Source organism: Equus caballus, chromosome 18 (genome assembly GCF_041296265.1).
Source record: "Equus caballus isolate H_3958 breed thoroughbred chromosome 18, TB-T2T, whole genome shotgun sequence".
In the NCBI taxonomy this organism is placed as follows: domain Eukaryota; kingdom Metazoa; phylum Chordata; class Mammalia; order Perissodactyla; family Equidae; genus Equus; species Equus caballus.
In genome coordinates this window covers 42,013,369-42,038,643 of record NC_091701.1, presented here as the reverse complement: position 1 = coordinate 42,038,643, position 25,275 = coordinate 42,013,369, and the positions used below count along the sequence as shown (strand labels likewise).

The 25,275-nt window shown below is 36.9% G+C and overlaps 1 long non-coding RNA gene across 3 annotated transcripts in view; it reads right to left on the bottom strand.

Annotated features, from left to right (window-relative positions):
• Positions 1 to 25,275, bottom strand: part of LOC106781918 (uncharacterized) — a 135,986-nt gene that overhangs the window by 81,221 nt on the left and 29,490 nt on the right. For all 3 annotated transcript variants that reach the window (XR_011428499.1, XR_011428500.1, XR_002801572.2), the window contains exons 4-5: positions 18,061 to 18,226; positions 1,195 to 1,357 (exon numbers count right to left, since the gene is read on the bottom strand). This is a non-coding gene — a long non-coding RNA (uncharacterized lncRNA). The remainder of the gene's footprint in view (positions 1 to 1,194; positions 1,358 to 18,060; positions 18,227 to 25,275) is intronic.

Sequence of the window (25,275 nt, the reverse complement as noted above, 5' to 3'; positions counted from 1 at the left end):
AGCATCACCCATCTAGACACGAAGGATGAATAAATCCAGTAGGAACTAAAGTAACCTTTAGTTGAGGAGCAGGAAATAAACTGTTAGGTAGAAGATAAAATATTTCAAGCCAAAGAGAAGGCTTGAAGGAGAACACGAAACGGGATAGGAGAAAAAGGAGGTGAATGGTGAGTTAATTAGTTCTGTCATATTAGTTTTGGAGAGACCAATTGGAACTGGACCCAAAGCATCTGGTAAGGTACTTGAATTAAAATGAACTAAAAACCAGGAAAAAAAAAATGTTTTTCACAAGATTCAAACAGCTTTGACTCACTCCTTCCAAATATCCTTTCCAAGAATCACCAATTCTAATAAAAGTTGTTTGTTCCTGTATGGTTGGAGGTCAATAGGGCAAGTCATTTCTTGGTCACCTTGAAATAACATGGCCCCTATATGTTACAGCTTGATTTTTGAAGCCTCGAGCTATGAGCATGGTTACCCGCATCACCAATGTGCAGGCTCAGACTCCAACCTGGATACACGGGAAATGACATAACACGGCAGATGACGAAAGACAGCGGAATCACCTAGTCCCAGCAGATGATGCCGTCGCAAAAGAAGGGCCTCTAACAAAGTCCCAGCATTTAACTATGAGGGTTTGGGGGTTACAAAGGTGAAACAAAGAGGGGCTAGGAAGATCTAGAAAGGAAATAAAAAAATAAAAGAAGGGAAAGAGAAGAAAAGAGGAGCAAGAGAAAGAAAGAAAAAGGGAAAGGAAGAAAAAAGAAAAAAATGAGAGGGGAGAAAATAGGGCTGCACCTGACATTTAAAGCAAAGCCCAGGGCAGGGGTCCAGGACAGAGAGCATCCCCACTCACTCTCTCCCACCTTCCCACAGGCACTTCCCTCAGACCCAGGAAAGAAGCTCCCTACTCTGGTTCTTAAGCTTTAGAGATCTCTGCACTGGCCCTCCTCCATCCTACGGGATCCAGGGCAACAGGGCCAAGTGGACATGATCACTCAGAGCTCATGTCCCCACTTCTAGATCTCTTTCAGTGAACTTTAGACCCTAGAATTCCCTACACAAATGGCCCCCAGATGCCAAGTAGGTTTCCAAGGTCTACATGGGCACCTTCTCTGCATCATCTTCTGGAAGGCGGTCTACACTTCTAATGCTTGCACTCCTGGCCCTGAGGGGTGGCCAAAGAATAGTCACCTGTAGTATGGGATTGTAGCTGAGGTTTAGACACAGGCTGGGTTGTCCACATGTGTGTACATGAGAGTCTTCAATTGATGGATGGAGCTGGGGAGGGGAAGAGCAAAGGAGACAGAAGCCAGCAGTCAGGGGCAGACTCTCCCAGTCACGTTTGACATAAAACCTGTAGGATTCCAAAATTCTAAGTTAAAATTAGACCTTCCAGGTTGTTATAAAGAAACACTTGTCAAGTTAAGAGGCTAGAAATGATTCTACTTAACATGTTGCTAACTTGATTTGAAACTATCAAATATATGATACATGGTTTTCCAGCTACACTCTTTCTCCAAGCCTGCAAAGCCTACATGTGGGCCATAGAATGGAGGCAGAATAGACAAACAGATTTTATTTGTGTGTAGAGAAAAATTTTTGCACAAAAAAACCCAACAAGTATGTGTAGTATGTTTCTGTATAACATAGCATGGTTAAGCAGATCTACAACGTACTTTGAAATAGAAAATAAATGTGACTATTTTTAGTGTTAGAGTAAGAAGCTTACACATACAGTAACGTGGTTTAGTAAGTTACTAAGTATGGCGGTATGGCAGACTGTGGTTTCCAAAAATGGCCACAATACTTCTCATCCCATACTCTTCCAGAACCTTGCCATTCCCTCATCAAGAGGTAAAGTATATGTCTCCTCCCTTGAACCTAGGTGAGCTTTTATGACTTCTTTAACTAATAAGAGTACAGTAAAAGCAGCATCCTGTGATACTGGAGAATAGAACACGTATAAAAGGCAATACAACTTCCTCCTAGCTCTCTCTTGAGACCCTCACTTTTGCAACACAGTCACCATGCTATGAGGAAGCCACACACCCACAAGGAGAAGCCAAACGTAGGCATTCCTGCCCACGTTCCTAGCTGAAGTCCCAGCCAACAGCCAGCACCAACCACCAGACATGTGAGTGAGCAAGCCTTTAGAATATTCCAGCCTCCACACATCCACTTCAGCTGATGTCAAGTGGAGCAGAGATGAGCAGAGCTCTCCAATCCTCACACAGATCATTGATTCCTGAGCTAAATTATTGATTGCAAATTGTTGTTGTTGTTTTAAGGCACTAAGTTTGGGATGCTTTATTACCCAGCAATAGATAAATGGACCCCTAAGTGTGAAATAATTTTATTTTAAAATGTGTTATTAAATAACACATATCTCACTTTTAAAAACAAACTTTAAAAAAGAATAAGTAACTTAAGAAAAAATTGAGTTATGGGTTTTCTACGTGTACAACAGGTTTAACACTATTTAATAATTTCAATGTTTGAATTAGTTAAATTTAGTCAAAGACAACCTAACACTGATTAGGATGGCCAATAAAAAAAACCCCAGAAAATAAGTGTTGGAGAGGATGTGGAGAAATTGGAATCCTTGTGCATTGCCAATAGAAAGTAAAATGGTACAGCCACTGTGGAAAAGAGTATGGTTGTTCCTCAAAATATAAAAACTAGAACTACCTGGGGGCTGGCCCCATGGCCGAGTGGTTAAGTTTGAGCGTTCCGCTGCAGGCGGCCCAGTATTTCGTTGGTTCAAATCCTGGGTGCAGACATGGCACTGCTCATCAAACCACACTGAGGCAGCGTCCCACATGCCACAACTAGAAGGACCCACAATGAAGAATATACAACTATGTACCAGGGGGCTTTGGGGAGAAAAAGGAAAAAAATTAAATCTTTAAAAAAAAATAGAACTACCATAAGATCCAGCCATTCCACTTCCGGGTATATATCCAAAATAACTGGAAACGTAGTCTCTAAGAAATATATGCACATTCATGTTCATAGCAGCATTATTCACAATAGCCAAAAGATGAACATAACTCAAGTGTCCACTGATGGATGAATGGATAAACAAAATGTGGTATATACACACAATGGAATATTATTCAGTCTTATAAAGGAAGGAAATTCTGACACATGCTACAACATGCATGATCCTTGAGGACATTATGCTAAGTGAAATAAGCCAGTCACAAAAATATACTGCACGATTTCACTTACATAAGGTACCTAGAGTAGTCAAATTCATAGAGATGGAAAGTAGAATGGTGGTTGCCAGGGGCTGAGAGGAGGGAAGATTAAGGAATAGTCCTTTAATGAGTATAAAGCTTCAGTTTTGCAAGATGAAAAGAGTTCTGGGGATTGGTTGCACCACAATGTGAGTTTACCTAACACTACCTGTCTGCACTGGTTAAGGTAAATTTTACATTATATATATTTTGTCACAATTAAAAATTTTTTCAATTAATCAAGGACTTTTTGTCTCCATGATTCCAGAGTTTCTCTCAGTCTTACTCATTCTCATATCATATGGACATAGCCAATATTTGCTATAGAATAAAATCACCAGAAATTTCTCCTAAATTTGCATGAGCAAAATTGCTCATCAAATTTGGCAGTATTATCATGAAATTTAATACTATTTAGACCAACAAACAGTTGGCCAAATAAATAGGGAATCTAACACATTTCATTGGTTCATTAATAATAATAATGCTTTTCATGGCCAATATATTGTGGCATGTAACATCTTTTTTAAGACTAATGGTCAAGGCTCTGGTCGGTGTTTATTTCTGTCAAAGTTCAATTCTTGTGGTCAATTATAATTCATTCATATTTCATAGTTCAAGTTTGAAATATATACAAGCTATTTGACTCTTATATCGTTAAAAGTTCCTAGATGTGATCCATTAATGTTTATGGTAGACAATTGCAATTTTCAAAAATGTAAAACATGCTTTCTTCATCCTGTACAGCAAATAGTTTAGCTTTTTCATTTTATTTTGCTGAACAAATGGAAAATATCTGGCAACTACTTTGGATTATTAATTTCAAAAAAGAAAATATTTTATCGTATTTCTATGGGGAATTTGTAATTGTAATTTCACAAGCTACACGCCCAACAGAGGGACTACTTTTCTTTTTTTTAATACCCAAAAGTAGAGTTGACATTAGGGAAAAAAGAGAAGTCACATAAAAAAAAAAAAATCAGTACGTTATTTCATTTAAACTCATGTAAAGAAATTATAATAAACTGATTAGAACTTAAAATTGTTCCTAATGTCTTTCTTTGTTTACATTGGAATGGAAGGTCACTCATATCTGAGCCACCTTCCTCGTGACAGCGCTGAGTGACAGTGTTTTGACCTAAGTAAGTTGTTGTTGACTTTTGCCTTCCACCTTAATATTTGGGTATCACACACAGAAAAAAAGAAAAAAGAAGAAAACATTTTACTCAACATTCTCCAAGTCAAGATTATCTTTCCAGTAAGAATAATTTCAAGTTTTGTCAAGCAATTTTTTTAATAATAAAACTTTTTTATGGTTTGTAATGCCACGACCCTTATGGTTCATGTTCCAGAGCAGTGTTGTGGCTAAAAATATATACAATCCTTGAAAAAAATTTAACTTAATTTCAAAATAAATCAGCTCCTTTTCTTGTATTTCCTGAACACTATGATGAGGATACATGAGTCCCAGCAATTCTTAAATTCCTTTTTTTCTCCCTTCCCATCTGTTGCCATCAAACATGTGAACTATTCCTAGACCTTTCTCCTCAAATCCTCCAAAAAATCTTCTTCTCTACCTTCAGCCTACACGACTTTTTCTATTTTCAACCATCTTCCCTCTCCCAGTCCCTCATTATATAAATTGACTTTATATATAAAGTGACACTAAATTGTTCTCCTTCATTCTCCCACTATTCCCATTCATCTCTCTCTGCTGTTCTCCTATTCTCTCTCTAAAGCCAAGATAACTGGCAAGACACGTTTTGAGGGGAAAGAAAAAATGACTGAGCAAAGCTGAAAATCTCTTTTGCAGACAGGTTGTAAGTATGACAATGAACCTAAAAATCTTCATGCACCAGTCATGTTTAGTCTATTATATTCTAATAGCTACAAAATTTATTGCCCTTTCAGTAAAAATATAAAACTGCTCATGAAGTGTCTCCAAACTTAAAATGCTGAAGTCTTCCCTTTCTCCAACCAAGATTTTTAAATAACATTGGCAAGAGTCTAATAAATTGAAGGTTCTCTCCGCTTCTTTTCAAGTACCTCAGAGAGCTTAAAACCTAGAAGAGAAGAGGTTAGTACCAATGTTTTTGCTCTACACATTTCTGCTTTGGAGAGTTGTAGCAATTTGGGTTGAAATTTTGGCCTTAAGCACCATGAAATTCCCGCCCATGATGTGAGTCCCAAGAAACATCTGGGGTCTTTACGCAACGAGCCTCTAAATCTTCGTTTTTCCCGGGCGGCACACACACAGGTTGCACTCTATGATTTAATCAGCTGCCTTTAGAAAAACAGGCACTTAGAATTCTAACATACTGGAACCAGTTGTGGTGTTTTGAAAGTCACAGCAGGAGCACACTTAAACCCTAGGACAGCACTCAGTCGAGAGTTCTTTTTCTCTTCTTACAGTTCCTTTCTTTGTACAAAGTAAACTTTCTTCCTCCGGTCAAAAGGACGTAGGATGAGCTATCGACCCGAAAGCACAGTTGTCTTGTCTCTCGTGAATGGTTCCACATTAGGTCACCGTAGAACACACACTAACAGGAACACATAAAAGCTCTAAAAGCAGAGGGGAGAGACACTGTTCTGGAATATCGTTGCCAGAGTAACATAAACCTTGTGTGTTTTCACAAGGAAATGAGTCACTTGTTTCTGTTGGCTAAAACTCTGTTTTCTTTAATTTCATATTTTAGCTGTCTAATATATGCTGAAAGAGCCCAGGGTTTCCAGTCTTCAGATGAAGATAACTTGCTAATTAAAAGCTCAGCAGAGGGTTTGCATGGTAATTAAAGAGAACGGGATAAAAGGAACACTGCAGCAACCGGGAGCACATAGCAAAGGCAATGGTGGGAGCCTTCTGACCATAGTCAGTTCTTCAAGAGAGAGCCCTAGGGGTGGGGGCAGGGGCGGGCTCTGCACACAGAGACAATTCAGAAGAAAACAACAGCTAGAAGTAAAATTTGCTGAACCCTATTTGTTATATAGTATACTTGGACAAAGTCAGGATGTTTGGCCTTGAGTTATTGAGCTATTTATTTGAATGTTTTCTTTCTTTAGGATGGTTTAGCCTTAGAAAGTATTAGTTCAGGAGTTGCAAATGCAACTGTGCACGTGGCTCAGACTGGCTATGAGATAATAGGGAGGGATGAGGAAGTGGCGTTCAAGCAACAAGTTTAAGCAAACAACACTTCTGTGAGCCAGATCTGCTCTATGGGGTAGTTGATCGGGACCTCTACTCTAGTGTGCCAAGAAACACAGTATTCCTCACTTTTATTTGAGGACTGGCTTTCTTTTATATATATGCACTAGTAAAGATGTCAATGCCCACTCAAAAAATTTTTTATTAATACAACTGTTTATATGAAGCATCACAGTACTTGCCTTTAGGACGTATGGGTAGTACCTCTTCAGATTCCTCCTTTGCTTCCCGAAATATATGTCCATTTAGTAGTACTCTGGCTATAATTTTCCTCCCTGCTTTTCTTGACACCCCTTTAAGTAAGTAGGCAATACCCCCTGTGTTAAAGCCTCTTCTTCCACAACCCCGGAAACCTATCCTCAATTGCCCACTTTAGTGGAACTGGTGACCTCCTAAGCACCCTATTTAATGGACTTTTTCAGTCCTTATTCTGTCTGGCCTCCCTACTGTGTGAACCATTAATGGGGCCACTCCTCCTTCCTACTGCTCTCCTTCATCAGCCTCTCCCACAATCAAACTGTTAATTTCCTTCTTCATCCTTCTGTCCCTTGGTGACTTCCATATTTAAACTATCCAAGTCTTCTCTCTCTTCCTAATTACTTCTGAACTCTTTTACTTGATACCCAATGTGACTCCTACACAATATTTTAAAAGTCAAACTCCCCCTCTTCCTCTTCTAAACCAGCATCCTTTCCTGACTCCGTTATTTCTGTCAATGGCATTATCATTCTCTCGGCAAAACAATCTCAAACCCAGAAGGTCTTTGATTCTTCCCTTTCCTTCCTTTCTCCTCCAATCTGAGCAGTCACCAAGTCTGTTGATTCTTGTGAAGTAATCTATTTTGTGTGCATGCCTTCCTTTCCAATCCCACAGCCACACCCTTGTCCAGAACCTTAGTTATCACTTCACACCTAATTTATTACAGCAGTTTCCTGGTCTCTGTCTGCAATCTCTCAGTGCTGCATTCAGTCCTGCTCATTGCTTCTAGATATGGCTTATTTTAAACTTCTCTATGTGGGGCTCATCACTACTCAAAGCTTCTAGTGGCAGCCCATGTCTGTAAGAAGTTCAGACATCTCAGTGTCTAGTGTTCAGGTTCTCCACCTCTTACGCCTTTATCTTCCCCATCTCTCACCTGAAGTCCGTCTCCCTGGTCTGATCTGTGCATTGCTTCGTTCCTTCCCCTTGCTCCTTCCCACTGCTCAACAAGGCACCTCATCCTAGAAAGAGTGCTCCTTCCAATTTTATTTCTACTCATTAACTTGGCCCACCTCATTGATCATTTCCTTGCTGAAGCCTTTCCTGATCATACAGGCACTTTCTGCCATATTTCAGCTTGAACTTATTTAATTTTTCATGTGCTTGGGTCTTCTCTTCATCAAGAATTCCTAGCCTTCTGAATTTAAAAATGTGGACTAAGAAGAGTTTAGGGGATACCAGGGGAAAGGTGGGGTGGGGGGTAGGCACAAAGGGTGAAGTGGTACACCTACAACACGAATGACAAACATTAATGTACAACTGAAATTTCACAAGATTGTAACCTATCATTAACTCAATAAAAAAAAAAAAAGAATTCCTAGCCTTCTAAAGACAAGAATTATGTCTATGTCCCTGGTTCATGTATCCTATAGTCGAAACTTAGCTGCAGTAGATTTTCTATAATTATTTCCTGAATAAAGATGGTAATTATCTTAATAATGTCATCCACGGCTACTAAGTAGTACACCAAGTTGAATATTTTTAATATTTTAATGAATGTGTTTTCAAGATTTCATAACTTCTTTTATAGATATCATTTGTTCATCTTTCATGCATGTCCGAAAGATTTAAGAACATTAATTAAATGTCTAATCAATTTGCATAATAATTAACTTCATCCAAATCCTTATTTAGCAGCCATATTCACTCCTTTCCCCTTAGTTACATCTTTTTCTTCTCAAGGATATCTTTTGCTCTTATATTTGTATTTATATTACGTATACTTTACTAATTCTCATTTTTATTTTCTTTTTAAACTATTTAATTGTTGAAATTCAAACTCAGTATAAAATGTATACAGAGTCCCATTGTTCAGTTCCTCCTTCTTCCCAATGGGTAACCATTTTGTTAACTTCTTATTTACCCTTCCAGAGAATTTTTAAGCACGTGCAAGCCAACATGGCTTCTTTTCCACTTACTTTTCTTCGTGTTTCTTTTACGAATTTTGCAGCATCTTGCTTTTTCCAATTTACAATGTATCTTCAATTAAAAAGAGTCTTACACATTCTTTTCAAAAACTGTCTGACATTCCATAATATGGTGTATCGTAATTTATTTAATCAGTTCCCCAGTGATAGACATTAAGGTTATTTCCAACATTTTACTGTAACACAAGGTGGAATGTATACTTGTACATAAACTTTTTGCATGTATGCAAGAATATGACCAGGATAATTTCTGAAAAACAGCATTTCTAGGTCTAATGCTATATATATTTGTAGTTTTGACAGATGCTAAGACATTGCCCTCTATAACATGATGAACTATTTTATACTCAAATAAATGATGCATAATACTGCCTATTTCTGCAAAGTCTTATCAATACAGTGCATTATCAAACTTCTGAGGTTTCATCAGCTTAATAGGTAAAAAATTGATTAAGTGTAGTTTTTTTAAATCACCTTTTTTGAGGTATAATTTATGTAATAAATTTATTTTAAGTGTACAATTTGACGGGCTTTGACAAATGTATATGGTCAGTAACCACAAATGTAATACAGCACATTTCCATTACACACAAAAATCTCCTCATGCCCCTTCATAGCCAATTCCTTACTCCCATCTCCAGCCCTAACGACCACTAATTTTCTTTCACTTACTATAGTTTTGTGGCTTTATAGAACTTCATACAAACTTCATATAGTATGTACTGTTTTTCTGTATTTCTTTCCCTTAGCCAAATCTTTCTGAGCATCATCCGTATTGAGGTGTGTGCCAATCTTTCATTCTTTTTTGTTGCAGAGTAGTATTCCATTGTAAGGATAAACTAAAATTTGTTTATCCACTTACCAGTTGATGGACATATTGGTTATTTCCAATTTGGGGCTATTATTAATAAAGCTGCCATGAATATTTGAATATAAATGTTTGTGTGAAAATATGTCTTCATTTCTCTTGGACAAATAGCTGGAAGTGGTATTGCTGAGTTGTGTAATACGTATTTTTAACATTATAAAAAATTGCCAAATTGTTTTCTCAAGTTGCTGTACCATTTTTTTTTTAATTCCCACCAACAATGTGTGAGAGTTCCATTTACACCATATCCTTACCAACACAATCTTGTCAGTTTTTAACTGTAGTCACTTTAAGGGGTTTGTAATGGTAATTGAGAGTTTAATTTGCTTTTTCATCATGACGAATGATGTTTGCTTTTTCATCATGACGAATGATGTTGAGCGTATTTTCATGTGCTTACTTGCCACTCATATATCTCTTTTAGTGAAATGCCTGTTCAAATATTTTGCCCAGTATTTATCATGTTGTTTTCTTATTATTGAGTTTAAGTATTCTTAAATATTCCAGTTAAAGTCTATTATTAGAGATATATTTTATTAATATTTTCTTCTAGTCTATGGCTTGCCTTTCATTTCAGATTCTAATTTTTTATTTTAATGAAGTCCAATGTAACTACTTATTAGTTTATACTTCATGCTTTTGGTTTCCTATCTAACAAATCTCTGCTAACCAAGGTCACAGGTTTTTACCTATATTTTCTTCCAGAATTTTATTAGTTTACCTTTTATATTTCTGTCTATGATCCATTTTGAGGTAATTTTTGTGTCATGTGAAGCAAGTGTTGTGTTTCATCTTTTTACGTACAGATACCCATTTGTTCTGGCACCATTTGTTGAAAAGACTATACTTTCCCTGTTGAGTTACCTTGACACTTTTACCAAAAGTCAAATAACCATATATATGAGAGTCTATTTCTGGACTCTATTCTGTTCCATTGCTCTATGTGTCTATCTTTACACCAGTACTACACTGTCTTAATGACTTTAGCTTTATAGTAAGCCTCACAATCAGATTGTGTAAGTCCTATAATTTTGTTCTTCTTCAAAAGCATGTTGGTTATTCTAGGTCCTTGTTATTTCCATATATATTGTAGAATCATCTTTTTAATTTCATAAATACTGCTGGAATTTTTATTGGTATCATGCTAAAATTATATATCAATTTAGGGAAAACTGATATCTTAACAATATTGTCTTCTAATCCATAAAGATGGCCTTTCTCTTCATTCATTTAGATCTTTCTCTCAGCAATGTTTTATAGATTTTATTGTATAGATATTGAATATTTTTTAAAAACTTAATCCTAAATATTTCATATTTTGATGCTTTTACAAATGGCATCTTAATTTTAATTTTCAATTGTTTGTTGATAACATAGATATACATCTGATTTTTGTATATTGACCGTATATCGTGATCCTTGCTAAATTCACTTATTAACTTTCTAAGTAGGTGATCATGCGATCTGGAAACAGAATTTTCATTCTTTGTTGTCTGTATGCCTTTTATTTCTTTTCTTTGCCATTCGCACTAGCTAATATCTCCAGTACCATGTTGGGAAAAAATGATGAGAGTGAACATTTTTGCCTTGTTCCTGATCTGAGGGGGAAGGCTTTGTTCTTTCACCATTAATTATGATGTAAGATGTAGGTTTATTGTAAATGTCCTTTATCATATTGAGGACGTTTCTTCCTATTCCCAGTTTGCTGAGAGTTCTTTCCTGGATAAATGTTGAATTTTGTCAAATGTCTTTTATGCATCTGTTGAGATGATTATGAGGTTTTCTTTTTAGTCTATTGATATGGTGAATTCCACTGATTGACTTTCAAATGTTAAAACAACTTTGCATTCCTGTGATGAACTTCCCTGGTCATGACGTCTTAGCCTTTTTATTGGTGGATATGATTTACCAAAATTTTGTCAAACATTATTGCCTCTATGTCCATGAAGATTGCTGGTCTATACTTTTCTTTTCTTGTCTTTTATGGGCTTGGTAATGCTGGCCTCATAAAATGAATTTGGAAGTATTTCTCTCTAATCTGTTTTCTGGAAGAAGTTGCATACAAATGGTGTATTTTTATAAATTAAATTTTTGGTTAACTAACCAGTGAAGGTTTCTGGACCTAGAGTATTCTTTTGAAAGAGTTTTAACTACAAATTCAACTTCTTGAATAAATTGAGGACTATTTGTGTTACCTATTTCTCCTTAAGTGAATTTAGCTAATTTGTGTCTTTCATAGAACTTGTTCATTTTACCTTTATATCAAATTTAATGCTATAAAGTTGTTCATAATTTTCCCTTATTATCTTTTAATACCCGTAGATTCTGTAGTAATTTCACCTATCCCATTCCTATTGATTGTGTTTTATCTGTGTTTTTCTGATCAATCTAGCTAGAAGTTTACAATACTATCGATCTTTTCAAAAATACAACTATTTTTCTGTGTCTTTCTATTCTCAATTTCAATATTCTGGATTTGTCTTTATCTAATTCCTTCCTTTTGCTCATTTATGCTTAATTAATTTATTTATTTCTAGTTTCTTAACATTTAAGCCTGGATCATTGGTTTAAGAACTTTCTCCTGTTTAACATAAACATGTAACAGTATGAATTTCCTTCTAATACGCATTGCTTTAGCTGCACCTCACAGATTTTATTTTGTTGTGTTTTACTTTCATTCAGCTTAAAATATTTTCTAATTTACCACTGTGATTTCTTCTTTGAACCAAGAATTCTTTTGTGTTGACTCATTTTCAGATATTTAGGATTTTCCGATAACTTTCTGTTATCAATTTCTAACTTAATCCTTTTTTGGTCAGAAAACATACTTTTTGTGATTCCCATCCTCTTACATGTATTGAGACTTGTTTTACGGCCCAGAATATGGTCTATCTTGATAGATGTTCTGTGTTCATTTGAAAAGAGTGTGTATTCCTCTGTTGCTAGATGGAATGTTCTATGTCAATCAGGTCAAGCTGGTTGATAGTATTGTTTGAGTGTTCTGTATCATTTCTGATTTTCTGTCTACTTGCTCTATCAATTACTGAAAGAGTAGTGTTAAAATTTCTACCTATAAAGGTGGATTTATCTATTTCTCCTTTAAGTTCTATCAGTTTGTGCTTCATGTATTTTGAAGCAGTTAGTAGGTACATGCACATTTAAAATTATGTCCTCTTGATAAACTGACTTTATCATTAAAGAAATGTTCCTGTTTCCCCATTATTGTTCCTTGTTCTGAATTCTATTGTGTTTGACATTAAAGCAACTCCTGCTTTTTTACTTAATAAGTGTTCGTATGGTATAATTTTTTGACTTTTAACCTATCTTTAGATTATGGGTTTCTTGTAAACAGCAGATCATTTGATCCTGCGTTTTAATCTAATTGACAATCTCTGCATTTTAATTGGAGCATTTAGACTATTTACATTTAATGTGATTAGCAACATGGTTGAGTTTAAAATCTACTGTTTTTCTGCTTGTTTCTTTTTTCCCCATTTCCTACTTTCTTTTAAGTTAACAGAGTGGTTTTTTTAATGATTCCATTTTATCTCCGCTATTGACTTAACTGTATCTCTTTGTTTCATTATTTCAGTGGTAGCCTTAGGGTTTGCAATTTACATCTTTAACTTGTCATGGTCTGCTTTTAAATAATATTATACCCTTTATAGGTATAGGTGTACGTGTGTTACAACAGTATACTTCCATTTCCTCCCTCCTGTCCTTTGTGTTATTTTTGTCATGCTTTCTACTACTATATATGCTATAACATCTGCAAACATTGTTGATATTTTTGCTTTAAATAGATAATTAGCTTTTAAAGAGGTTTTAAAAGAAAAATATGCCTGTTATATTACCCATATATTTTTCCATTTTTAGTGCTCATCATTCCTTTATATAGATCCAAATTTCCCTCTGGTATTATTTTCCTTCTCGCTGATGAATTTTTAAAAATATTTCTTGAAGTACAGATATGCTGATGATGAATTCTTTCAGCTTTTGTATGTCTGAATGTCTTTATTTTTACTTTTCATTTTGACTAAAGAATTCTAGTTGACAGATTTTTTTCTTTTAGTACTTAAAAATGTCTCTCTTGCATAGCATCTGATAACAATTCTTCCATCATTCCTATCTTTGTTCCTTTGTGCATAATGGATCTGTATTCTCTGTTTGCTTTTAAGTTTTCTTTGCCTGTGGTTTTCAACAACTTGATTGTGGTGTGCTTTGTCCTGGTTTTCTGCGTGTTTAATCTGCTGGATTCAGTGAGCTTCTTGGATTTATAGGTTTGAGTTTTCATCAAATTTGAAAAGTTCTTGATCGGTGTTTCTTTAAATAATATTTCTATCCCCACTTCCTTTTATAAGACTTCAATTAAATATATATTAGACCATTTAATAGTGCCCTATAGTTTACTGCTGCACAGTTATTTTTTTCATCTTTTTTTCTCTGTGTGCTTCATTTCAGGTAGGTTTTATTGCTATGTCTTCAAGTCCATTGGTCATTTACTCTATATTTACTAATTTACTATTTAGACTCAAGTACATTTTTCATTGTAATAAATTTTAATTTATTTAAAAACCATAAAATGTACTTTATACAAGTACGATTTACTTGTTTTTTTGTCTTGCATTTCCTATCTCATACTGTTTAGGTTTTCTTAAACATGTGAAGCATATTTAAACAGCTGTTTTAACATCCTTGTCTACTAGTTCCATCATTTCTTTCTGTATTGATTGATTTTTTTTTCCTAGTTATGGATTGTATTGTCTGCATTTTTTCATGCCTGGTTTTTGCTTTTTTTGACATTGTGATATGTTTCTGGATTTCTGATGTTCCTTTAAATAATGTGTTTTATTTTTATGCACGATTAAGTAGTTTGAAATCAGTTGGATTACTGCAAGGCTTGCTTTGAAACTTTGGTGGGACAAGTCCAGATCAGACTTTAGTGTAGGACCAATTTAACCCTACTTCTGAAGATTCTACTCAATGCCAAGTGTTAGGTCTTTCCATCTGGCTGCTGTAAACACAAACCATTCTCAGCCTTACATGAGATCCTGGACTTTGTTTGCCTACTAATGTCCATTGGTTTTTAACCCAGTCACAGGTAGTTTCCTCTCATGCATGTGTAGATTAGTAATCAGTGAAGGACTCTAGAGACCTCCCCACAGATCTCCAGAGCCCTTTCTTGGAGCCAGTCCCTCCTTTCCAATGTCTGCCCCAGAATTTATTTCTAGCCTTTGTCCTCCCTGAACTCTAATCTTTCTCTTCTCAATCAGATAGCCCAGGTCTGTTGGGATCCCTCTTTCTGCACTGAAGCCTGGAAATTGTCTCCGGGCACAGGAAGCCGGAGCAATTATAAGTCTTTCTTAATGTTTTCTTCTTTCTTGTTTTTTTCCTTTTTCTCAGGAATCAGAGATTTGGGTTGCTTGTTGTCCAATATCTGAAAACTATTGCCTCATATATTTTGTCTAGTTTTCTCCATTTTTAAAGTAAAAGATTAAATATGATCCCTCTTACTCTGTCTTAGCCAGAATTAGAAGTTCCTATTAAACAGTTTAATATAGATTTATCTTACCATGAGTGAGGTTGACCATCTCTTCAGGTGCTTAAGAGGCTTTGTATTTCTGTCTCTGTGAATGTGTTTATGTCTTTCACCCATTTTTATTGTGTTGTTGGTTTTTTCATCATTTCCAATAATGTCATTTAGTGCTAAAATTCTGCTTCACTGATTCTTTATAGTTCCAAAAATAGTTTTCCTTATCTATTGATATTTCAATAGCTCTTCCTAAAATAATTTGCAATGCTATTCTACTGGTGTCTTAAAGATTCTTCATTCCATTTTTATATTTGCATATTTCTACACTTTCAGTGCAAACATCAGTTAAACAAACTTTTTTAAAGTATCTAAGACCTACATATAACTATTCTAGAGTAAAGAAAGAGCAAAGCAAGCAAAAGACATGTTTTATGACCTTAAAGAGCTTACTATATAGATGGAAGGAGGGAAAACAATATATATATTTATATCTTTTATATTTAAATATAAATATATTTATATATTTGTATTAAATATACATATATTTAAAGTTGGGAAGGGGGAGACAAAGCCAAAATTACAAAGTGGGCTAAGATTATTCATAGAATTTTCTTGGAAAAGATGAATCTGGAACAAAATTTTGAGCAAAGATATGAATTCTAAATATGTTGGGGAAAAGCATGTGAGGTGGGCTTTCCGGGGTTCATTAAAAAAACCATAATAGGAAGGAGGAGTAGAATGGGGAGGAAACAAGCAGAGAGGTGGGATCTATGGGGTCGCAGCCTCCACTCAGACCCACTTTATATCCTGTCCATTGGAAGAAAGTGATGGTCTTGAGAAGCAGAAGTTCAAAGTCACAGAGGTTTGGGGGAGCTAGTTTCAGAGACTTGGAGGGAAGCATAGCACTGCTTATAAATAGATGAGAACTAGATTCCCTAATTAACAATCTACTAATATTTTCATGGATACTGATGCAGTTTTTAGGATTACAATTGTGAGTTCACTGCTATTATGTTTAACTTTAAAAAAACGAGGACTCAGGAACAGATTTAATTGCTATTCCACCTTCGTATAAAATGCTCGTTGTTCTTCTTACTACTGATCTTTAGGTTTCCCACGAGAGAAGGATTGACCAGTTTATATTGCTCAGTCTCATACTTGTCAGCCTTCCTCTGACCACCTGGCCACACTTAATCCCATGTTTTCTCCTAAGGCACACCCTGGAAGACCCAGGGTGGGGAGAGGGTGGTTATGTAAAATCAAGCTATTGGTCCATGTGCTGACCCTCTACTGCATTTGTAGCAGATGACTCTTAATCCCATTTTTTGAACCTCTGTGGCTTTCCTTGTGAGCCCTGTGTGGCTACCCAGTGAGGGGCACCATCTCTCATTTGTGTTTTCCTGCTCTTAACGTCACAAATTTTACCATCAAAGTGTGCCTATTTTTTCCTCTTACTAGCTGAAGCTCCTGAAACCTTAAGATTAGGAAGGAAAATACTGTCTACTGAGGCACATCATTCACTTATGAATTGACCAAAGGCCTTGAAGTTTTACATAGTTCAAAATTTGGGGTCAATCCAATAAATAAATATGTGCTTGATCGATAGGCTGACAAAAAGGAAATACACCAATGATAGAATGGAAACATTCGGGAGAACTACCAAATTAACAAGGGAAATTAAAGAATGAAAAGTAACTGGATCAAATTTATAAAAATAAGAAGTAAGGGCACAAAGAATTAAATTGTAAATATTAATTAAAATGGGTGGGGGAATATATCAATTGTAACACTGAATGTGACCAGGTTAAATTTTCCTATTTAAAGACTGGTACTGTTAATTTAGTATTTTAAAAAAATTTGCATATTAAAAAAATTTTTAGTATTACTAGTAAAATAGTATTTAAAAAATTTTTTTTAAGTCTGAGCTATGTATTGTTTATAAGAAAATCATTTTCAATAGCTGAATTTTTTTAAAGGGCTAAAAACAAAGGGGAGGACAAAGCAATACTAGACAATCATGAACAAAATAAATAGCAGAAGAAATATTGATATCAGGTAAGTTAAACTTAAGGGTCCAAGCATTAAATAGGATAAAGAGAGAATGTGATGATGAAAGTCACAAGTCATAAAATAAAAGTCATATTTTTCAAAAAAGATAACATTCATAGATCTATATGCACAAAACAGTCATATAAAAGAAAAATCTTTAGAAATGCAAAAAACATATACAATATAGTAGGAGATTTTAAAATACCTCTTTCAGAACTAGGCTGAAAAGTAATAATAAGAAGAAATGAGTACCCAAAAAAAGGGTTAAATAATCCAATAAACAAACCCATCATAATGCAGATAGAGATGTCTCAAATAGACCATTTTCTTTTTCTTCCTACATGCCCAGGACATATGTACAAAATCAGTTATGTAATGGCCACAAAAAGATGTCCTCAGCAAAAATTTTAGAACAGAGATTTTACAGCCATATTCTGTAATCATAATCCAATAAAACTAGAATAAATAATAAAAATACCCAAACAATTCCACCTACTTGCAAATTAAGACCCATACTCCTAAATAACCCTTGGAAATGAAAGTGGCTACTAAAAATGGTATGAAGTGGAAGAGACCCACATATTACACGTACACAGCCCTCTGTGAGGAGACAAGGTTCCCATCCCTGCTTCCCCATCTGTCACTTTCATGTTTAGCAAAGCAGTTCTGCTTACTCAGCCTACACACTGGTGTATGTCTGGAATTGATATTTCCCAGTTTATTTATTTACATCACTGATTTGTTCTCTTAAAAGTAAATCGTATTTCAAGAACAAATAAAATTGCCCAACTTTTTTAAAACATATAAAGCACACGGTTAGTTTTGATATTTTCAAATATGTGATTTATACAGTTTTTTACATTGCTATTCACATATATTCATATTAGTGTCAATAATACCAAATGCTTAGGACAGCCCACAGAACAGCATGTCACACATCCAATGTTAGTTATCCAATGTTTTAATACTTGAGTTCTTACCTGCTCAGCTTAGTAGAAAGTCTTGCCTCCTTCTCTCCCTGCCAGTCCACAGGTTCCTTCCCCTAATGTTCTCAGAAATTTCCCACAGTCCCTCCTTTCTGTAGGGCCAGTTCCCATTACTCTCAATGGGCTTCTGGAGCCAGAACTTGGACATCTCTCCCTGAACCTGGAAATATAATAAAGAACTTTTCAGTTCAGTTAGAGCTTTCCATGTAACACTTGACCCAGGCTCCATCTTTCCCAATATACCTGCTTCCTCCCCTACTGCTCTCCAGGAGAAACACATAGTTGGCCTTCTTTCCAGCTCTCTGGTAAGTGATCAGAAAGTGGAAACACAGGGCCCTCTATTTCTCAGCAGGTTCAAATGCTCAAGCATGTGGGCCTCATGAAAGTTACATTCTAATGAGGGAGACAGAAAATAAGCAAGGAAACCAATAATAATATATCAACAGGTAGTGATAAGTGTTATGGAAAACATAAAGCAGGATATATCAGTCAGGATCCAGGCAGGAAAACAGTAGTCCAGTAAACAGTAGCTCACAATTTAATAGTATAAGGAATTATGACGATGTTAGAAATGCTTACAGAGCAAACAGGTGATGAAGAGGCAACCCAGAGATTTGCAATTGCCCCTCAAGCTGGAGAATATAAGAAGAAGTGGTACTGAAGCCCAGGGGCCAAGGCCATTTTGCAAATGCTGGTACCATGGAAGAGACGCAGTCGTTTCTGAGGATAACACCCAAAAAAGAGAAAAGGGGAGAAATCCTCTGGATTCTCTCCCACGTCCTCCCTTCACCCCTCCTTCAAAAGACTAATGTCTCTCATTGACCAAACTTAACTGGAAGCCAACTGGCAAAAGGAGGCTTGGGAGATGTCATTTTCAAGAATCAATCTCCACAGTACAAGGAAAGTAGATGAAGGTGGAGTATGTGTCTGAGATGAAACAGACAAAACTCACTGAAGGAGGATTCAGAGTGATGCATGATGGGTGGGGATCATCTTAGAGAGGGTGGTTGGGAAAGCTCTCCCTGAGGAGGTAATGTTTGAGCAGGCAGCTGAATGAAGTAATAGATTAAATCATCTGAAGATCTGCGGAAACAATGTACCAGGCAGAGGCAAGAGCAAATGCAAAGACTCTGAGAAGGAAAAGAGTTCAGCATGGTCACAGAGGCCACTGTAGGCAGAGCAGAGTGAGCAAAGGGTGAACCACCAGGAGAGGAGGCCAGAGAGAGACAAGAGGCCAGAGCATGCAGGGCCTTCTAGGCCTTGGTCAGGAGCTTGGAGTTGGTGCTAAATGTGATGTGAAACCATGGGAATGTTTGAGTAGTAGAGTGATGTGAACTGATCAACATTTTTGAAAGGTTCCATTCACCTTGAAAATACATGTAACCTCAGATGCTGCATGCATATGTTCCCACGAGTCTCTGCTGTGTTACTGCCTCCTTCCTGCTCTTCTGGTGCAGAACATCCCACAAGACCAATCTGAGACTTGCCAATCTTGGTAGGGCACAATTACACTCTGGCTGTATTATTGTTCTTCCCAGAGCAGCCCTATTAGCCTTGTCTTTTCAAATGATTCAGTAGAAACAGGCTTGAGGGGACAGTGCCTGAATTGTCTGGGTTCTACTGGTGCTAGTTGGATCTACCAGTTGGGATCAGGACTAGGAAAAGGTCAGAAATGCTCTTAAGACTACAAGCCCCTGGAGGGGAATGCGAGATCATTTTCTTCATACAGGAATTCCAGCTACTAGGATTCACTCTGTTCTCTACGTTAAGCTAATTGGAGTAAAAATAAGAATTTTCATGTGTCACAAGATGTTATTATTCTTGTGATTTTCTTCAACATTTAACACTATAAAAACCATCCTTAGCACCATACAAGAATAAGCAGTGGGTCAGATTTGACCTGTGGGCCTCAGTTTGCCAAGCCATGCTCCAGAATAAAGTCCCCTAGTTGACAAATCCTCCCCACAAAGCTTCCAGCAGCTTGTTTAAATATGAATGGAAAGCCAGAGATCACTAGAGAGTTGAGGAAAGTCTCCAATAGGAGAGTCAGAAATGAAAATAAAGAAATAGCAAAAAGAAGAACACACAGGGAAGAAAACCAAGGCAGGAAGCAAGAAGAAACCCACACCAAGGCACAGTGGCCCTAAAAGGGGCTCGTGAAAGAAAAAAGGAGTGTCGCATACAAAGGATCCAGAACCAGAATCCCATTGGATTACTCAATACTAACACTAGAAGCTAGAAAACAATGGAGTAATTACTTCAAAATTTTGAGCAAAAATGATTTCTGACCTAGAATTAATTCCGTCAATCAAGTATGAGGATAGAACGTTCCACTTTAGTCAGTGGATCTAAGAAACCGGGATCCAATACAAAAGAGAAGCAATAGAAATCCTGAGGATGATGGCACAATAAAACCCCTGACAGCTGTGTAACAGGCCTGAGTGTCACCAGACTGTGTTGGAACATGTATTAGTACTAGAGGTCTCCATCTTTCATGCAGAATTGGGGATGGATTAGTGATATGGATATAGATAACTAAGCAAACAGAAAACAGACAATTATTGACAGGGGAAACAAGTCGAACAGGAAAGAAAGTACAATGATAATATACCACATGACTCAGCTGCGACTAAAAATCCTATTCAGAGCAATGCAAACACCAGATTTTGATCTAACTGGAAATTATGCTATAATTCTATTAGGAAGATGGGTGGGATTGAGAAGAGGGGAAGGTGTTTAAAAGAGCTTAAATTTTCATCATCTGTAGTATATAGGAAGTCAGAAGATAATATCTAAAACAGAAATATCAAGTAAAAGCTGTATAAACATGCAATTTAGAAATATAGAGGACTAAAAGGGTTGACATATTTACTGCTGGGGACTGAAAATGGAGGATGGGAGGAGACAGCTCTTTGCTATTTCTGGGTAGTTATTATAAGAATTGTAGAATTATGACTTTTTAAACTATACACACGTACAATTTTGATGAAAATAAAAATTCACACACACAAGAGATCACGTTGGCTGCTCTAGACAGAACTGATTTGAAGGAGGCAAGTGTGAAAGCAAGAGGGCCACTTAGGGGTTATATCTAAGCAGAAGATGGCAGCAATGGAGATAAGACTTGACAGATTCAAAATGTAGTTTGGAGGTTGATGCAACCACATTTGGTAACCAGTTGACTATGAAGACAAAAGAAACAGAGCTGCCGAAGACAATTCCCAGGTTGCTGGCAAGGATAACACATGGACAGAGGCACCATTTAATGAGTTGTGAAATGTGTTAAAATTGAGGAGCATATGAAACATTCAGCTCTAATGTGAGAAAATAACTTCCCAATACTGTATTTTAATGATGACCAGCTTCTCCGATTTTCATAGGATTTTTTTCCCCATATATGAATCTAATTCTGGAAAACTCCTCCTGTGACATTAAATTTCCCAAGTAGCAAGGTGAGTCACTTTGTCATTACTCAAAGACAATGATATAAATGGTATACCCTAGGGTTGTCAGTGAACACCTACACAGTGCTGTCAACCTGCCTTACACTTTCTGCCAGCCCCCTGTTTACAAACTAGAAGGCAAAATCCATAATGAGTGGCATTGATTTGCTGGAAATATGTTGATCTTTCTGAGTAAATTGTTGCTGTTTCCATTTTATTTAGCAAATTATTTTAGAATAAATCTACTACTAAAAACCTAATAAGATGAATGGATAAACTGAAATATACTCCAAACCAAGCTAAGAATTCAACACGCCCTGAAGTATTTGCATGGAGAAGAGCAGAATCTGTGGCAAATGCTCATCTTAAGGAACCTTCTCAGAAATGCTTCTGGGGAGTATTTTGCAATAGAGACTCTCATTCCTCCTCTCAGACGCTCTGGGTTTACACTTGAATCACATCAGAATTACCAGATGCTGAGTCTCAGACCAGTGAAGAACAGAGGACACAGGTTTAGGTAAAAATAGGAAAGGAAAACAAAGCAAAGAAGCCACTTAGAAATCTCGTGTAGAAAAACAGCCATATGAGAAGAGACAATCAAAGCAATTCCAAGCATCAAGCTGACGTCTTCCCAAAGCCAGCAGACGCCTCCAAATGCAAGTTGCATCACCCTTGATCAGGAGTTGAGAGAAAAGGAGGTGGCACTGAGATCAGAGTTGACTTTTTTTTCATACTTTGTTTTGCTAGCACGAGGGCTGTGTAGCTGCTCTGGCCCCCACGTGAGGGAATACAGAGCCAGTCTGCAAGCTACACGGACAACATATGGCAGCAGCTTAACAGGTACCAGCCTGTCAGGTTTTTATTACTTCTTACGCAAACAATTCCAAATACCACAACTTCTAGAGAAGTGATAAGCTCCAGTGGGTTAGGTTGGTTAGCATTCCTTTCCTGGCTTTCCTGGAAGCCTTTCCCACCAACACTTGGGCTTTCTGGGCTAGGCCCTGCAGCAAGTCCTTCAACAAACAAAGACTCTTTCTTATTCTACAATTAACTAGACAGTGTCTTTTTGTTAGGTGCTTCTCTGTATGTATATTTTTTATCTTAACTGAATTATCCAGTGAATTTTAACACCTGGTTTTATGTTTAACTTGGTTTTATGTCTTCCTAAATCTACCAGATCAACTGTTTGTTCTAAATTTACTAGACACATGTAGTTAAGCAGCTCACCTGATCTTGTCTAGTTTTGTCATTGTATTGGTGTGTTATTGTTCCTGATTGGAATATCTTAGCCAAAAATGGGGAAAAGAGCGTGATAGGCACACCGTCCTGTACAGACACACACAAACACACACTCACGTGCACACCCACAATACTTGCTGAAGCAGGAAAGACTCTTGTATTGGAGCAGGTATTTTAAAGACAGCCTTCCACTGAAAATGAGTCATTTATGTTAGCAGACAAACAGCATAATTAATTTAGAATACTTTGATGATTAGTTTCAGAAATGCTAATAGCATTAAATTAAGAGGACTAGATAGTGTCGAGGTCTAAATAAGCACTCAAAAGGCCTGGGGTAGCATGGAAGGACACATCTAAGTTTCTTCTCTTAAAGGATATTTGGGAATGTCCTGGTAATTGACTAACTTTGGTGTCACTTAGAAACAAGTTCAGTTTCTCCTTTAATCAAAAGGCAAGAAATCTTCCTACCAGCCTGATGGGACAGTAGTAAAGATTTATGTCCGAGAAGCTAATGAATTCCTTTTAAATACCAGTTGTGGATTTCAAAAGAAAAATGGGTAAATATAACCTATTGAACTATTTCTGCTAGGGCAAAGGTTATGCAAATGATAGAAGATAGTATCCAAAACACTAAATATATGTGTTCATTTGGAATATATATATATTAACAATCATTACTCAAATTATTAATTTCATCTTTTAGGTTAGTGCTTCCCTCAAATTGGCCAAAATCACCCAGGGGCTTTTAAAACCACACATTCTCTGACCTTACTCCAGATGGCAATGCCCAGGAATGAAGTCTGGGTGTGTATTTTTAAAAAAAGGCTCAATGATTTTGAGCTAGGTTTGGAATCACTGACTTCTTAAGAAGGCCAAGATAGTTGGCTCATAATTTGTTGTGTCTGGTTACTTCGCCTGTCTTACAAATCTATATACCTGTCATCTGGTAATCAGTAATGTATGTGGTTGAGTCAGTCAATTATTCACGCAAAATTTTCCTAAACTGGAATTTTCGAGAGACCCATTAATGGTTCCTCATCAAATGAAACATTGCATTAAAGACTACTTTCTTGATCTCTTTGTTCAGCCTCAATCTGCTAAATTATTTGACTGTCAGAACATAGGGAGACTGGGCAAATAGTTTTAAAATCCATTGGATAATTTAATGTAGCCTTGCTAATAATTTTGTGGATGGATAACAGTTTGATAAGATTATTTTATAGACCCTTCCTTCTTATGTTTTCTACGTTTTCCTTCCCCAATCTACCTGTAGTAGGCTCTCCCCCATTGTTTGCGGCTTCCTTGCCTGGGAAGGGGTGGAGTGGTGGAGACAGAGGAAGACTCCCTCCCTGATGTTTTCCAAAAGCTTAATCCCTTAGAAGTATTTACAAGACTTGAGGAAAAGATAAAGGCAATACATGTTTTGAAAGATGAAACAGAGAAGTCTGGAAAAGTAGGCAGGAGAAAGGGGCTACCTCCCAAAATATTAAAATATTCCCAGGGCGAGGAGAGAGAGTGAGGAAGGCATACTCCTCCTGGGCAGTGCCCCAGGATGTGTCAGAGCCTTAATGGTGGCCACTTGATGTGCCAGATGAAGAGATGGGAGATTCCTGCCTCCTAGGAAGTACCTGACTCCCAAGCATGGAGTACAAACAGCAGGGACCACCAGCCTGGGGGCTTCATGTGAACAACAACAGTGGCCTGCTCAGCATTTGTCTATGTGGCCAGCGGACCAGAGACCAGATGCTTTGCCATCCTACCCCAACACCTTGCATGGTACAAGGCCCTGTATATATTTCCTATGGCTGCCATTACAAAGTACCACAAACATGGTGCCTTAGAACAACAGACATGTATTGTCTCACAATTCTGGAGGCTAGAAGTCCAAAACCAAGGGTCGGTAGGGTCATACTCTCTCTGAATGATCCCTTGTCTCTTGTGGCTTTTGGTGTTGCTGGCAATCCTTGGCGTTCCTTGGTTTGTGGATGTATCACTCCAGTCTCTGCCCCTTTTGTCACAAGCCTGTCTTCCCCTTGTTGTCTCTCTCCTCTTTTTATAAGGACGCCGGTCATATTGGATTAAGAGCCCACCTGATTCCAGTATAACCTCATCTTAACTAATTTTATCTGCAATGACCCTATTTCCAAGCAAGGTCATATTCTGAGGTACTGTGGGTTAGGACTCCAACATATCTTTTTGCGAGAAACAATCCAAACTATAACAGGCCCCGAAACCGCCACCTGACCCGAGAGTGAGAAGGAACCCCAAGAATTCCTGAGGTGAAATTTTCCACAAACTGGTGGGATCCAGGAGTTGGATACCAAGTTAAGCCAATTGAAAGAAAGTTAAAAGAAGAGTAAAAATGTGTCTTATATACTCGAATTTGTAGACTGAAAATCATGTGCACTATAATTTTCATTCAAATATTTATTAAGAATATGAAGTGTTTAACATTTTAACACTCTGTTGTGTACATTAGATCTGATACTTCTCTGCAACAGCTCCCTGGCCCCACCCTCAGTGTTTC